Source organism: Monodon monoceros, unplaced genomic scaffold (genome assembly GCF_005190385.1).
Source record: "Monodon monoceros isolate NGI ecotype Baffin Bay Population unplaced genomic scaffold, NGI_Narwhal_1 Super_Scaffold_19, whole genome shotgun sequence".
NCBI lineage: Eukaryota > Metazoa > Chordata > Mammalia > Artiodactyla > Monodontidae > Monodon > Monodon monoceros.
Window position 1 is genome coordinate 70,780,884 of NW_021703775.1, and position 15,818 is coordinate 70,796,701.

Here is a 15,818-nt window from a genome sequence, read left to right on the forward strand (position 1 = left end):
TCCCCAGAATCCCGCCCACCTCGTGCTCATCCTCAGTATAAGGGAGGCAAGTGAGAGAGCTGGACACTCTGCAGCTATCATTTTCCTTCTGACTCTGCACTGCGCTGGAGGCCTCGGGAAGCCCTGTTGCATCCACATCAGCGATGAGAACAAAGAGGTTGAAGTGAGTATAGCGGGGTTGTATTCATTCACTAGAGCTGCCCTAACAAAGTACCACAAACTGGGCATCTGAAGTGGCAGAAATTTATTGTGTCCTAGTTCTGGAGGCTAGAAGTCCAAGATCAAGGTGCTGGCAGGGTTGGTTCCTTTTGTAGGTTGTGAGGGAGAATCTGCCCCTTGAGTCTCCCCCAGCATCTCCTGGTGTGCTGGCATCTTTGTTGTTCTTTGACTTGCAGCTGTATTACCCCAATCTCTGACTCATCTTCACTTGCTGTTTTCCCCGTGTGCATGTCTGTCCCTGTGTCCACATTTCCCCTTTTCATAAGGACACAGTCATATTGGATGAGATCCACCCTAATGACCTCATCTTAACTTGGTCATCTGCAAAGACTATTTCCCAATAAGGTCACATTCACAGGTACTGGAGTTTAGAACTTCCACATCTTTTTGGGGGGACAGAAGTCAAACCATAATAGGGGGCAAGGGTGCCACTGGGCTATAAGATATATGGGGAAGAATGTGAGTCTTAGGAATGGGCAGGTGGCAGCCCTGTGGCATGTGAGCTAGGCGGGTCATTCAGTACTTGTGTTCTTAGTTGTAAGATCAGGGTTTACAGAGTGCTACTTCACAGAGTCGGTGCAAGGATGATGATGGATCTAAAGACCCCTGGATTTTTGAAGATCGTGCACCTCTCAGTCGTTATGGCAATAACGTGCCACCCATATGTTCCCTCCCTGAAGAGAATGGTCCTATTCTTAGTTCCCTTGTTTTCTCAGCTATGAAATGGGTTGGATAAATAGTGCATTAACTGGGCGTGTAATCCCGCAGTGTGGCAGCTATAAAAAAAAGGGTAACAATGTGTGTGTTGGCAGCAGGCCATGTCCGGAATGGGGAGCAGGGAGTTAAGATCAACAAGGAACAAAAGACTCAGGGGATTTGGTTAGGCCATGAGGAAAAGGGAGGTGGCACCGAATAGAGGGCTTCAAGCTGGGCAGAGAGCAGCAGGGTTTGTGTGGTGTAGCGGGAAGGCAGGAGATATTCAAAAGTTTGCCTTCGGCTGTGTTCCAAACGATGCTAAGATTCTGATTCCAACTAATTCTGGTGTGTGGGTTTTTTTCCACACACCAAGCAAATCTCTGACACCAGCCGGGTGTCCTACAATTCAACCCAATTCTGACATTATCTACCTGGAGACAGCATTAGGTCCCACAGGTCAAGGGCTTTGTCCTACAAGACTGACCCCCCACCACCAGTTCAGATGCCAACTGCAAGCCTAGCTTGTCACCTGTGCTTGTGACTGATGGGCTGTGAACTGGAGGTTCCCTTGCCCCCCTCCTTGGGTTTGATTAATTTGCTAGAGTGGCTCACAGAACCCAGAGAAACATATTACTTACTAGATTGCCAGTTTATTATAGAAGGATGTAACTCAGGAACAGCCAGATGGAAGAGATGCATAGGGCAAGGTATCTGGGAAGGGGCAAAGGGCTTCCAGGTGTGGTACTCCCCAAATCTCCACATCTCCACCAACCCAGAAGCTCTTCAGACCCCATCTTTTTGGGATCTTTGTGTAGGCTTCATCATGTAGGCATGATTTATCATTAATTCCATTTTCATCGTTTCTCCCTTCCCAAGAGAATGGGAGATGGGGATAAAAATCACAAACTTCTAATCATGGCTTGAGCTTTCTGGTGGCCGGTCCTCCTCCAGGAGCCCACCCAGAATTCCCTCATTAGAACAAAAGACACTCCTATTACCCAATTACAAAGGTTTCAGGAGCCCTGTGTCAGAAACTGGGCTCAAAGACCAAATATTAGAACAAAAGATGTTCCTAGTGTTCTTATCGCTTAGGAAATTCCAAGGGTTTCAGGAGCTCTGTGCCAGGACCTGGGGGCAGAGACCAATGTATATTTTCTATTAGCTCAACAGGTGCTATCTTACAGCCATGGTGCACGTCATAATCCTGTCCTTGGGTCACATTGGCTGTGACCTCTGACATCCCTCCCAGGATGGGGGGCTTGTGACTTGCTTCTGGAAAGTCCCAGGACCCCAGCTGCTCAACGTTTGAGGCTTTCCGTATTAGCTCTATTTACCAGTTGTGGATTCCTTTCTTTGGTAGCTCTATTATTTATAAATAAATATCTTTAGTCTTCTAGCCTAAATAAAGGGAGCTATTCCTTAGAGGCTACAGAGAATGACCAGCCCCTCCACTGTGACCTTCACGGTCATTGAAGGTGTTGGGTCAGTGCCTCTCTGGCCTCCTCATCCGTCTGTGGGCTGGGGACCTTGCTGCTGGGCCAGGGTTTGCATTTGTGCACAGACACATTCATCATGGTGTTTTACCGTCGGGTCTGTCCCCTTGCTCATCAGTGTTCCTGGACTGACTTCTCACTCCTTGAAGGCTGGAAGCCCACACCTTTCACCGTAGCCTGAAAGGGGGGGCCAGCTGGTTCACAAAGAAAGCTACGGCTGGTGATTTTTCTTTTTCTTCTTGCTCAGTTCTGAAGCACAAAAAAATCACAGCATACTTCAAACTTGAGCAGTGGCTGTGAACGTATTCACTCTTGAATTCATCTGTGAGGTTATTATACGCAGCTTTGATGTTACAGCAAGACTACCTGGGTCGTTTTGTTCCAATTACTCAGTGCAGAGGAGGAGGACTTCACGCCACATGAAGGTGCTGACTTTGATGTTGTGTCGAGGCTGCCCTTCCCGGGGCTGGTGCATCTGGAGCCACTCTGGGCAGCTGGGGCACGTCCACATGGTGGGGCCCTAACCTGGAGTGGGATGACTGGGTGCTCTGCACCCTGAGGAGCTGTTGTGAGGAAGCCATAAATGCAGGCCCGTGGAACACATTTCCCATGGCATCACAGAGGATTCAGAAATAACCTCATTTTCCTCAATTAGGAAGATGGAGATGGTAATGGCTGTACTTTGCTCTCTTCAGACGTCTTTCATCTCTGCATCACAAAGTGCTCTGAAAGCATGATTAAGGAAGCTTCCCAAATCCCCAGCTGGGCAGGCGCCCCACTGCCTGCTTCGGTCTAGGCTAAATGGTTGAGGCCAGCTCGCTAGGTGAGCTCAGGGTAATAGGAGATCCTGCTGACCCCAACACAGGGCAAGGACAGATGCTGGGACCCCTGCTGGATGGGGGCGGGGAGAGGGCACGAGGCAGCCCTGTGCAGAGGTGCAGAGGTGGATTCCCGGGCAGGGAGGAAGGGGTCTCAGACCAGCCCTGGTTGTCCCACTGGCCTGTGGTCAGAGCGTGGGCCAGTTACCACCACTGCCACCCGCCCCCATCCGGGTCTCAGAGTCAGTGCCTGCAAAGCTGGGATGGAAATTTGATGCATCAGGTCTCTCCTGGCTTTGCTGTTCTGTGTCGTGTCATGATGGATCTGACAGCCCTGGACTCCCCAGACCAACCTGGTGTTTCTCCTTGACGTTCCTGCTCAGAACCCAGGATGCCCTCCAGTCCTTATGGGACTGGATTACTCTCCTCTGTGTCCATTCAGGCCACACTCCTCCTCCAGGGCCCTCCAGCTCCTGCAAGTTCCTGCCAAGCCTCAGGTTGTTTGCTCAGGCATCAATGACCCAGCTGACTGTGCTTTTAGAGCTTTTAGATTGTCTGTCTGTTCACCTCTTATGGCTACCAATATTCCTACCTCCTGTCATGGTCATTTCTATCCCCTTCCCAATTAGCTGTCCTTGTGTGCTACAGGCTACGAACAAAATTCACCGAGCTACTAAAATGTAGGTGCAACAAGGAGGCTGCGAGTCTCCCATGTGTATCTCTGCATGGATAGCGGAACCTCTCACCTGGGCGCCCAGTTGCCTTTTTAACACCTTTCTTTTCTCAACTGTGCTCCAAATGGCTGAGGTTGCGGGGTACTTGAGTTCTGGATGATGGGACATAATGTAACTGCAGAAACAGGTGGTGCACAAAGGGTGAGCCTCCAGACAGAAGAGGTCAGTGGAAAGTCCATCTCCTTCTACTTGAAGAGGAATTAGAAACACAAAGAAAGAAATTTGACCTGTTCTTTGTTATTGCTGATTAATATATGCTTCTAAACGCTGCATTTTGAAAAAGTGACGCCACACAAAAAATATTTTCCACCAGTGTTTTGGAAATCCCAAGGGTTTCCCAGGTGAGAAAGCTGACAAGGGTAAATCACACCTTGGAGGATGGCTTATTAATTGGAAGATTCTTATCCTTGCCCTAGACGTTGTGTCCTGCCATCTCACTCTCCCACGAGAGGACTGTGTTAGGGAGAGGCACTCGCCCTTGGCTCTCGGGAGCTGGGGCTTAGTGCTGTCAGGCTGGAAAGCTGCCTGGGTGCCCCAGTCGTGGGTTTCTCTGACCAGCCACAAGAACAATTCTGGGGAAAAGCTGTATTTTGTTGTAGAGGTTTTCAAGTGTAAAAAGCCCAGTAAAACTTAATTCTATCCCTTTTCTGGAACAAACAAAAAACGGCTGAAGTGGAAAATTCAGAATGGGAAATATAGGGTAGTTATTAGGTTGGAGTTTCAAAAAGGAGAAAGAATTCCTGTGAGTTTTCCACATGTTTGCACTGTGTGGGGACCACCCATCTGCTGGGCAATGGACTTGGGTCTTAACGGGCTGCTCTGACGTGAGTGAGATGCTTCCCGTAGATCGCTTCTGTGAGCTTCTCTTTTGTTTGGCCTCATTGCCAGTCCTGACTTCATTTCAACACCCCTGCCCCCGTCCCACACTGCTCACAGGCAGGTTCACTGATGCAGCTGACCGCAGCTCAGTCTGGGGGATCCCTTCCGAGTCTATAAGCGGCTGCAGGGCCCCTCCTGTGGCTTTCCAGGGCGCAGGGTCTCAGTCACCCTGCTGTGCTCTCGTGTGTCTCTGCTACTGGGCCTCCTTGGCTGCCATCAAATTTGGGACAAGGATTCCCAGCGGCAGCCCTTGTGGTACCATCTGTAGGACATGACTGCATCCTAACTCCTGAGTTTCGCCTTCACAACCTGCCTCCTTCTCCAGTTTCATCAGGCTCAGAGGTCACCCTGCCTGCCCCTTTGACCGGTGACCAGAATCCTTGCTTGTTTGAGGTGTAGCACCATCAGACCATCTGTGACAGCATGCAAGAAAGGCAGGGTGGCACGTGGGACATGGGAGGGGGGACTAAATCCCCTGCCCAGGAGGGGCTACAGGGTCCCACCTGGAGATAATTGTAAAGGGATCTTCTTCGGATGTTGTGTTAACAGAAGGAGGAGACAGTGAATTTTCTTTGCCGTCTCTTTAGGTTATTTGTTTTATTGCTTTAATTTGCATTGCGTGGCAGCGTGCAGTGGTCCATCATTTCACAAACACCTTGGCCTCTCTCATCCGTGCCCTGTTAGTATCATCAGTGGCAGAAGTGGCCAACCGATCATCAAGGGTGTGTGTTCTCCACGGGAGCGCAGAGCTGTTGCTGGGAGGGGCTGCCCGGTGAGGGCTGCGTTCATCAGCACCCTTGAGTTTCTCCTGTGATGAGCTGTTGCCAACAGGAATGTTAGTGGAGTTGATGCGTGTCACGTCTGGACCAAGGGAGTTAAAAAGTCTCTCCAGTCAGCTGATTGGAGAAACCTTTGAAGGACTTAGAGCGCGCAGAGCCGCAAGATAGAAGGATCCTGGGTCCCTGAGGTGCCTGACGAGAAGCACCCGGATTGGACTGTGACAGTCATTGTGTTAACCCCCTGAGAACTCCTGGGAATTAACTGAAGTAATACAGTAGTTAGTGTTACTATAACTAATGCACATTGGTCTAGTCAACTCAAAGTCTTTTTGGCTTAACCAAGCAGGGGCCACCCTATCCTGCTCTGCGTTCATCTCCCTGGTTTCTCTCTTCATTGAGGAGCTCAGGAGGTGCTACTGTTGAGTGGGACAGTTTTGAGGAAAGAATTATGTGAGGAGGGACTTCCCTGGTGGCTCAGTGGTTAAGAATCCACCTGCCAATGCAGGGGACACGGGTTCGAGCCCTGGTCCAGGAAGATCCCACATGCCACGGAGCAACTAAGCCCGTGCGCCACACCTACTGAGCCTGAGCTCTAGAGCCCGTGAGCCACAACTACTGAGCCTGCGTGCCACAACTACTGAGCCCGCGTGCCACAACTACTGAAGCCCGCGCGCTTAGAGTCCGTGCTCTGCAACAAGAGAAGCCCCTGCAGTGAGAAGCCCACCCACCGCAACGAAGAGTAGCCCCTGCTCGCCGCAACTAAAGAAAAACCCGCGTGCAGCAACGAAGACCCAACGTAGCCAAAAATAAATAAATAAATAAGATTAAAAAAAAAAAAAAACAAGCAGAATTATGTGAGGAGACAAACAGGATAAGAGCTGGGTTAGGATAGTTATTGAAGGAATTTCTTCTCTGGGCCCTGTGAGAATATTTTTTTAGTGATTTCTGGGTCTCTGAAATTATGAAAGTAATGGAGCCATGAATATAATTACCTCTATTCTGTAATTACCCGGCAGATACCCTATGAATACATAGGGGGTTTGAGTCAGCAGATCTGGCAGCTGCAGGGTTTGATTCTGATGATTTAGCTGTTGGGAAACGCCAGGGATTAATTTCAGTCATCAGTGTAGGGACAACAAGGAGACATGGCCCCAAATTAGGGAAGGACACAGGCAGTCTGCGTGGTGAGAGCACTTGGTGACTGGGGGGTCAATTAGTCGAAGGAGCCCACCTCGGAGGAGGCCCAGCCGTTCCTGCAGGACCAGGGGCAAACTGCACATTTGTTTGCACTCCGCCATTTCCCCAGGTCATTGCTCTTCGAGCATCTCACACGTGCGATCTGTGAAGGTAACAGGTGCGTTTGCTTGAGCTCTCTGGCTTCTGCATCAAGCGTTGCTCCTTTACAATGTGGCCCCAGTACCCTGGGAGGTGGGGCCGCACAGCTACCCCAGTTTCACAGATGCCAGTCCGAGTCCTAAAGGAGCCAGTCTCTCAATGTGGCACAGTGAGTGGCATTTTCTAGGTTAGAACCCAGGTCCCTGCGCCCTCCTTCTTATCTGGTACTGGCTTTGGAGAGGAATGTACCTCCAATTATAAAGTTTTCCCAATGGAAAAGGGTGATTTCTTTTCTGATTGCTTTTTAAATGGTTCTCAGGAAAGCTTTCTGAAGAGTGTGGGTATTTGTTGTTCAAATCAGATCCTGGTGTCCCAGGAAGGAGTGGAGAAGAGCCTCTGCAAGCTTGAGATCTCCTAAAACAGGCCAAGTTTCCCTGTGCTCTTTGCTGTGTTGTGTATCATAGATGTGTCGTGTGTCCTTTCCTAATTGGGGGCCGTGTCTCCTTGTTGTTACTACCCCGATGACTGAAATGAATCCCTGGCGTTTCTCAGCAGCTAAATCATCAGAATCAAACTCTGCAGTTTGATTTCACTTATGAGGCTCCCGTGGTGGCCTCTCCGCTGGACAAGGCCCACCTACCACCACCAGAGCAGAGAGAGTTGCGGTATCTGGGTGAGGCCAGCACTGTTCTGGGAATTGTCCGTCAGTCTGACATGTTCCTCACTCCTCTTGTTTGGGGGCTCAGTGCTTGCCATTTACCGTCCCCCACATTCCCTCCAGGCTGAGGTACTCAGCTGCAAGTCCAGCGGCCTGGGAAAAGAGGCTTGAATGAGGGCCAATCAGAGCTGTTTGGGACTGAAGCTGTGGTGTGGGGATTCAGGTATCCCCTCACTTTCTCTGAAGGATACGGGCTGCTGCTTTGAGAGTAGGAAATGTGAGCAAGCCAGGGTAGGAGGGCTGGTTCTGCTGTGACTCTCAGGTGGGGAAAGGTCTGGAACCCTGGAATTCTCCATCACGTTTACAGCAACACCAGGGACCCGGGGGCAAAACTGCTCTAGGCAGTAGTAGGGTCTACCATACGCCTTCTAGATTTGTGGCATTGTCTACACCAGATGTAATCCCAGACTGTCATCTGCACTTACCAACACACATAAACCTATCTTACCTCTCTACTCAAAACACAGGCTGGCCACACATCCTTCCTCTGGTCTTTGTCAGTAACCTGAAGGACAACATTCTTGAAGACCTGAATTCAGACCTAAATACTACTTTTAGTAGAACCTCCAAGCTATTTTCCTGAGGCAGTTTGGACTGTGACAATAACTCTCAACTCTTAGCGTTGACCCCAAACCAGATCTCAACAGCTTCCAATACACAACCTAACGCTAAGGTCTAGGTGGAAGCCCAGCCCCACCTGAACCAAGCTTCACTTGAAACAGGGTTCTCATCCTAACCTACAGTCTGATCCTAACCCTTACCTTGGTCCAGATGTTAACTATAAATAAATCTTATCACTGTAGATTCAAACTCTAATTTTAACCCAGCTTTAAACCTAACCCAACGAGGAAATATTTGTAAGGTCTGGCTCTTCTGAGCTGGAATTTGGTGCTTTCATCTGTCATCTGTAGGGGAGGAAAAGTTTCCTCTACCCTCTTCTATTCTCTGGCTAGGTCTGCGAAAAAACAAAAAGATAAAAACAAAAAAAAGCTGGCAACAGGCAGATTAGCAGGAGAAAAGGCATGCAAATTTATTTGATGTTAAAAGTTTTATGTGGCACAGGAGGGCTTCATAGAAAGAAAACTCCCAGAGAAAAAGCTAGGTTTGGAGGCTTTTAAACCATCTGGGGAAAAGAGGATAAATTTAAAGAGAAGTGACAAGACAAAGGAAGGGGATTTTGAGATTCTGCGGTCAGCAAATTGAAGGAAGGCAAGTATATGGGGAAACTGCTGGTAGTTGAGGACTAGTTAGTAAGGTTTGTATAAACTCTTTTTTGGTGCCATCACATCTCTGGTGATAAGGTTGTTATTCCCCTCCTAGTATAGGAAGTGGATTAGGGAGGACACCTCCCCAGGCGGGAGTTAGGATCTGTTTTCGGGTAGACAGGGGGACTGTAGAGAGCTCATCCTGTGTCCACTTTTTCTCAATTGCTTTTAGCTCAAAATAATCCTTATGCCAGAGTGGTAATTTTGGGGTGGCATATTCTGTTCTACACATCCTCCCCTCACTTGCCCCTCCACTCCCATGTGTATTGCTCTGGGCATCGCTAATGTGATGACCCCTGTTCCCCAGGCAGGTTTTTTGAGCCTTGAACTTTGAACTTGTATCATTGCTTTTTGATTCCCAAGGTGAAAGACTAGCTGACTTGATGATAGACTAGTCCTGGGTAGTGTATTAGTTGAGATGAATGGGTTAAGGTGCCATCCCTCCGAGAATCTGTTTGCATTAAGAATCTCTGTTATCAAATCTCAGGCTCTTGGGGATGCTGGAGAAAAATTTAAAATAGGTACATATGGTGGTGGAGGGGGAACAGGGTGTAGTTGTTGGCTTGGGCTCATCATGTTTCTGTGTCTCCCTTTCCTAAACTGTGAATTAGGGGTACAGTAAAGACTAAATGAGCTAACATATGAAGAGTGCCTAGAACACTCAGTAAGTGTTTATTATTACTATTATCATCGCAGTCTATTTCTTAGGAACTGAATAGATCGGAAATCGTTTAACTTTTCACAAAAATAACTTAAAATCATGAACCCATTTTTGGGCCATTTCTCAGCAAAAGCTACCATTGGAACTATAAATATTTTTGGTGAAGATAACCTTTCTGAAGGCTGACATAGGTAACTTTTCTGTTGAGCAGAGAGATCAGTGGAAGATAATAAAAGAAGGTACGTGTGTGTAAAGCAGAAGTCAGCTCTTAACATGTTTTAATGTGGCACAGGGAAAGAGCAAAACCTTAGGAGTTGTTATAGCCTTGATGCATTGCCTACCAGTTGCGAGCAACTCATTCCTTCATTCCTCCTTTCATTGAACTGTGCCCTCCTGTGTCTCCATCACTGACCAGAGTACGTATCATTCCAGTCTCACAGAGCTTTCAATCTGGCAACATAGTTACAAAGCAGGCAAGCAAATGCATATGTGATTATAATTTGAGATAAATTTGGAGATATAAAAATGGGGTATAGGGACAGAGGGTAACAGAAGAGGGTCTTCCCTTAGTTTAGGGGGTCAAGGAAGGGAATTCTGGGGCTGAAGGGCTAGTAGGAGTTACTTAGTCCAAGAACAAGGGAGAGAATTTGGTTTGGACAATAAGGCGCAATTTGGCCTTATTTCATGGTAGTGTTAGTGGTGACTGTGTATGACGTTGACACCGGTGAAAATTGCAGCTATTATATCACGTTGAAATTATGGTAGTTATCAGACCCATTGCTGGATCTTGTTAGTTAATGCCTTGATAAAGAAGCACATGTTGAGACTTCCCTGGCGGCGCAGTGGTTAAGAATCCGCCCACCAATGCAGGGGACACTGGTGCGATCCCCGGTCTGGGAAGATCCCACATGCCACGGAGCAACTAAGCCCGTGTGCCACAACTACTGAGCCTGCGCTCTAGAGCCCGTGCTCTGCAACAAGGGAAGCCACCACAATGAGAAGCCCGCGCACCGCAATGAAGAGTAGCCCCCGCTTCTCACAACTAGAGAAAGTCCACGCACAACAACAAAGACCCAACGCAGCCAAAAAATAAAATAAAATTTAAAAAAAAAAGAAAGAAATACATGTTTATTGCTACATCGCAAGTGAATTCTTTAAGGGATGTTTTTCAGAACAGCTTTAAGTTGACAGCAAAACTGAGCAGAAACTACACAGATTTCCCATAAACCTCCTGCCCACCCCCCCGCCCCTTATGCACACAGCTTCCACCGCTATCAAAATCCCTCACCAAAGTGGTACATCACACATATATTTTTATTTTTTTAATTTTTAAATTTTAATTTTTTTAGACTTTTTTTTGATGTGGACCATTTGTAAAGTCTTTATTGAATTTGTTACAGTATTGCTTCTGTTCTGGTTTCCTGGCCGCGAGGCATGTGGGATCTTAGCTCCCTGACCAGGGATCGAGCCCACACCCCCTGTATTGGAAGGCGAAGCCTTAACCACTGGACCACCAGGGAAGTCCCCACATATATTTTTAAAATAATATTTTGACAACTGTATTTTGATATAATTTGTTTCCTTTGTAATCCTATGCATTTTATTTTATACACTAACAAACATCCCAAGCAGGGCTCCAGAAGCTTCCCCAGGCTACCAAAGCAGTTCGGAGAACAGAAGGGCTAAGGCAGCAGGCCAGAGAAGGGAGGCAGCCCCAGTGCAGCAGGAGCAGGGCCAGCCATGGAGACGTTGGCAAGATGACACTGCAGGGACTGAAGGGCCTTGAGGGTCACAGTGAGGAACTGGATTTTCTCTTATGGACAATGGGAAACAGTTGGAAAGTTTTAAGCGTAGATCAACTTCATGATTTGACTTCATTAAAACATTAAAAGGATACCACCACCACCACCACCACCAAGAGCTTCCTCATTGTTGCAAGTAAGTAAAGGAGTCTAGGGTTGGTAAAGATAAAACAGGGAGATTTGCAACTTGGAGTAGTGTGATGGCAAGTGAAATGTTGAAAAGGGAAATGGAGTTAAGATATCCTTTAAAGATGAAATTGGAAGCTTGTGGCAATGAATTCACTGTGGGAGGTGTGAGAAAAAGAAGTGTCAGGGATGATCCCATGGCCTCTTACTTAAGTCACCACTGGTGCACGATGGTGCCATTGTCCATGATGAAGAAGGCAGAGGAGGACCAAGTGGAAGAGGAACGTTCAGTTTCTGACGTGTCGATTGAGGTGCCTGCACGACGTCCAAATGGATGTGTCGAGTAGGCGATTGCATACATGAGTCTGGAGCTTAAATGAGATCTGGGTTGGGGATAGGAATTTGGAGATGCCAACATACAGATGTCATCGGAAATCACGGAGATGAGTGAGGCTGCCTTAGGTGAAAGTGAGATGAGACGAGGACCCAGAATGGCTCTGTGAACTTCAAAATCTAGACATGGTGTAATAATAGGTTATCATAATGAACTTACAAAGAGCCAGCATTCATGGAGGGCTTACTGTGGGCTAGGCATTGTTCTAAAGGTGCTGCAGGAATTTATTTCTTTATTTTCACAATAACCCTATGAAGTAAACAGGTTTCCAAGGTCACAGTTAGCAGTTGGAGGAGCTTAGGGTAGGAACCCAGCAATCTGGCCCCAGAACTTCTCCCTCAACCCATGTGGATCCTGAGACAAAGTAGTCAGAGGTGTCAGGAGATAGAAGGAAAACCAGCAGCATGATGTCTAGAAGCTACGAGCAGAATATTTCCAGATCGAGGGGTGGTCGGCCCGGTGGCATGCTGCTTGGGTTCAGCAAGACGAACTCCAAAGAGTAGCCATCGGTTCTGGCAACACGGGGGTTGTAGGCAATATCAGAAAAGGCAATTTGGGGGGAATGGCAGGAAGGTAGGAGTGGATACTAGTTGGTGTGGCTCAGGGAGAGAGTAGAGCTGAGGATGTAGAGATGGCACTGCCTTTCACTGTCCCCTGAGAATAGGATACTTGCAGGTAGTTATAAGGTTTGGAGAAAGTGCGTATAAAGCACATAGCACTGTGCTTAACACACAATAGCCATGCAATAAATGTTAACAATTTTACTACTTGTCTGCATAAATCTTGAGATCATAAAGGCTTGCAGTGTTGGTGACACAGGAGCAGGAATATAAATGCAGAACATTTGGTCAGCCAGCATAGTATATATGGGCAGGCACCAAGACACATTCAATAAGAGTTCAGGATGAAGAAAACTAACTCTGCCCCCTGGATGAATTGCCAGGCTGGTACTAGATGAAAGGCATACCTATAAAAAAGGTAATGAACGAGGCTGTCTGTGACATACCCAGCGAGTATGCAAACAGGGAGGGTTGAAGGAGTTCAGAGGAAAGATCTCTGGACTTGGATGGGATGATGCATTTGCCTGGAGAAGAGATGGACTCTATTGCCAGTGCCCCTGTTTCTTCATGAGGAATGAGGGCCTCGGACGGGGGTGGTGGCTTTGCCCCGAGCCTTGGTAGGTCAGGCAAAGCTATCAGTCACACATCCTCCTTGTGTGGCAGTAACACTTCACATTTAGAAGTACCTCTCTCCACAGGGCTGAAAGCAATTTGTAAACAGAACTGAATGTATCTCATTACTTCTCTCCGTGCAGCTTCCCATCCTGCTGTGACTGATGGCTGGGCTTGCGGGAAGGAACCAGAGGACCCCAGTGTGTGACCAAAGACAGCATTGGGGAGCTCCCACAGAAGTAACTTGGAGCTCAGGGTTAGAAAACTGGGTGTAGACATGAGTTCTGCCTTGAGTTCCTCAAAGCAGTTCCTCAAATCCTTCCGTAGAGGGGCAGGGAGTGGAAGCAAACCTCACTCACTCTTGGGTCCTTGAACTGCTTCTGCTTCCTGAAGAAAGGTGGATCCAGCCTTCTGCCTTCAGGGAGGCCATTGGCATTTTCTTTGCTCCTCAGGCCATGTGATTGATGACTGAGAAAAGCTGGGTTTTTAAAAAATTCTTACAGAGGACTGCCCTCCCTAGACCCCTGTAGCTTTTCAGGGACACCTGACCTGTGGCCTTGACAGGAATTCTAGGAGGGGTCGGGTAATGGAGGGGAAGGGCCAGGTAGATCATGGCAGATGGGCTGCATGACAGAACTGTGAGTGCCACCGGGGGTGGAAGGTGGGTCACGTGATGCACAATCACTCAGATCTCCTGACCACAAACCTTGGACTAATTTGGGGTGCTCTCTGGCTTTCTGCATCACTTGGAGCTTGCCCCAGTGTTTCTGATATTAGCACATTGTTCTCCAGTAAGTCTTCTTTTTCACACGATTTATGTAAAGCCATCAGCGAATGTGCGGGAGTGCCCTTGATAATGCCTGCAGGATCTCTTAAGTGCTGGGTTCAGTCTTTGGGAGGGATTATGTAAGGCGGGCCTGGGGAAGACCGTGCAGGAACTTGCAGATTTGCAAGAATGTGTGTTGTGTGGAATTAAAGTTTTTGCTTACTATTCGATCTCCTCCTAGCCTGTCTAATCCCAGTCATCATTCAAGGCCCAGAATAAGTTCTGCATCTTCTAGAAAGCCCTCCTTGATAATTTTTTTCAGTATTCCTTTATTTTATTTTGTATTGAGGCTAAGTTCATATAATGTGAAATTAATCATTATTGGCATTTAGTGCATTCACAGTGTTGTGCAATCACCACCTCTATTTAGTTTCAAAACATTTTTATCGCCCCCAAATGAAGCCCTTTTTTCTGTTAAGCAGTTATTCTCCACTACCTCTCCAGCCCCACCCCAGCCTGGCAACCACCAATCTGCTTTCTCTCTCTATGGATTTACCTATTTTGGCTATTTCAAATCAGTAGAATCATACAATGTATATGCCTGGCTTCTTTCAATTAGCATGATGTTTTCTAGATTCATGTATGTTGTAGCATGTATTGGTACTTCATTCCTTTTTTAACGGTTGAATAATATTCCATCATACGTATATACTGCAGCTTATTTATCCATTCATCTGTTGATGGGCATTTGGGTTATTTCCACCTTTTGACTATTGTTAATAGTGCTGCTATGAACACATCTATTCAAATATTTGTTTCAGTACTTTTTTTTTAAACTTCTTTTGGGTATAAGTGTAGGAGTAGAACTGCTGGGTCATATGGTTCTATGTTTAGCTTTTCGAGGAACCAGTAAATTATTTTCCACAACAGCTGAACCATTTTGCATTCCCACCAGCAAAACTGGATCATTTCATTTTATAGTAACTCTTCTACAAAGGAAATTATAGTAACTCTTCTACAAACTCTTTTACAAAAAAGGTATGTTTTACCTGCGTTTGATGCCTTCTGGGTTCTGTATTGTTGTTTCTACATCATCTTTTAACTTGATTCTAATCTCTACAACCTCAAGGATGAATCTTCATTATTTGTTTATTTATTAATTCATGGATTCAATTAGTAGTTAGCATTATGGTTTAGTAGCTAAGAATCCTGGCTCTGGAATCAAACTACCTGGGTTCAAGTACTGGATCTGCCAGTTGCTAGATGTACCATTTAGGAAATGTTATTTTACCTCTCTGCATCTTTGTTTCTTCATTTGTAAAATGGGAATAATGATGGTTGTATTAGTTTCATATTGCTGCTGTAGCAATTACCACATACTTTGTGGCTTAACATTGCACAAATGTGTCATCTTATAATTCTGGAGGTCAGAAGTCTGAAATGGGTCTCACTGAGCAAAAATCTAGTATGGCAGGGCTATACTTCTTCCGGAGGCTCTAGGGGAGAGTCTGTTTCCTTACTTTCTCTGGCTTCTAGAGAGTACCTGCATTCCTTGGTTCATGGTCCCCTTCCGTCTTCAGTATCTTCCCTCTTCCATATCACTCTGGCTTCTATCATCACATCTACTCTGACCCTCCTGCCTCCCTCCTTTAAGGATCCTTGTAATGATGTTAGGCCCGCCCAGATAATCCAGGAAAATCTCCCCATCCCAAGATCTTTACTTAATCACATCTGCAAAGCCCCTTTATTCATGAAAGGTAACATATTCACAGGTTCCAGGGTTTAGGTTGTGGACATTTTGGGGGGCCGTTATTCAGCCTGTCACAGCCATACTACCTCATAAGATTATTCTGAAGATAAAATGAGATATTTCGCAGAAAGCACCAGTACTCAAAGATATTAGACATTACTGCTGCTCCTACCAATGATGCCTATGCCTATGGCTAGATTTAGTACCAAGA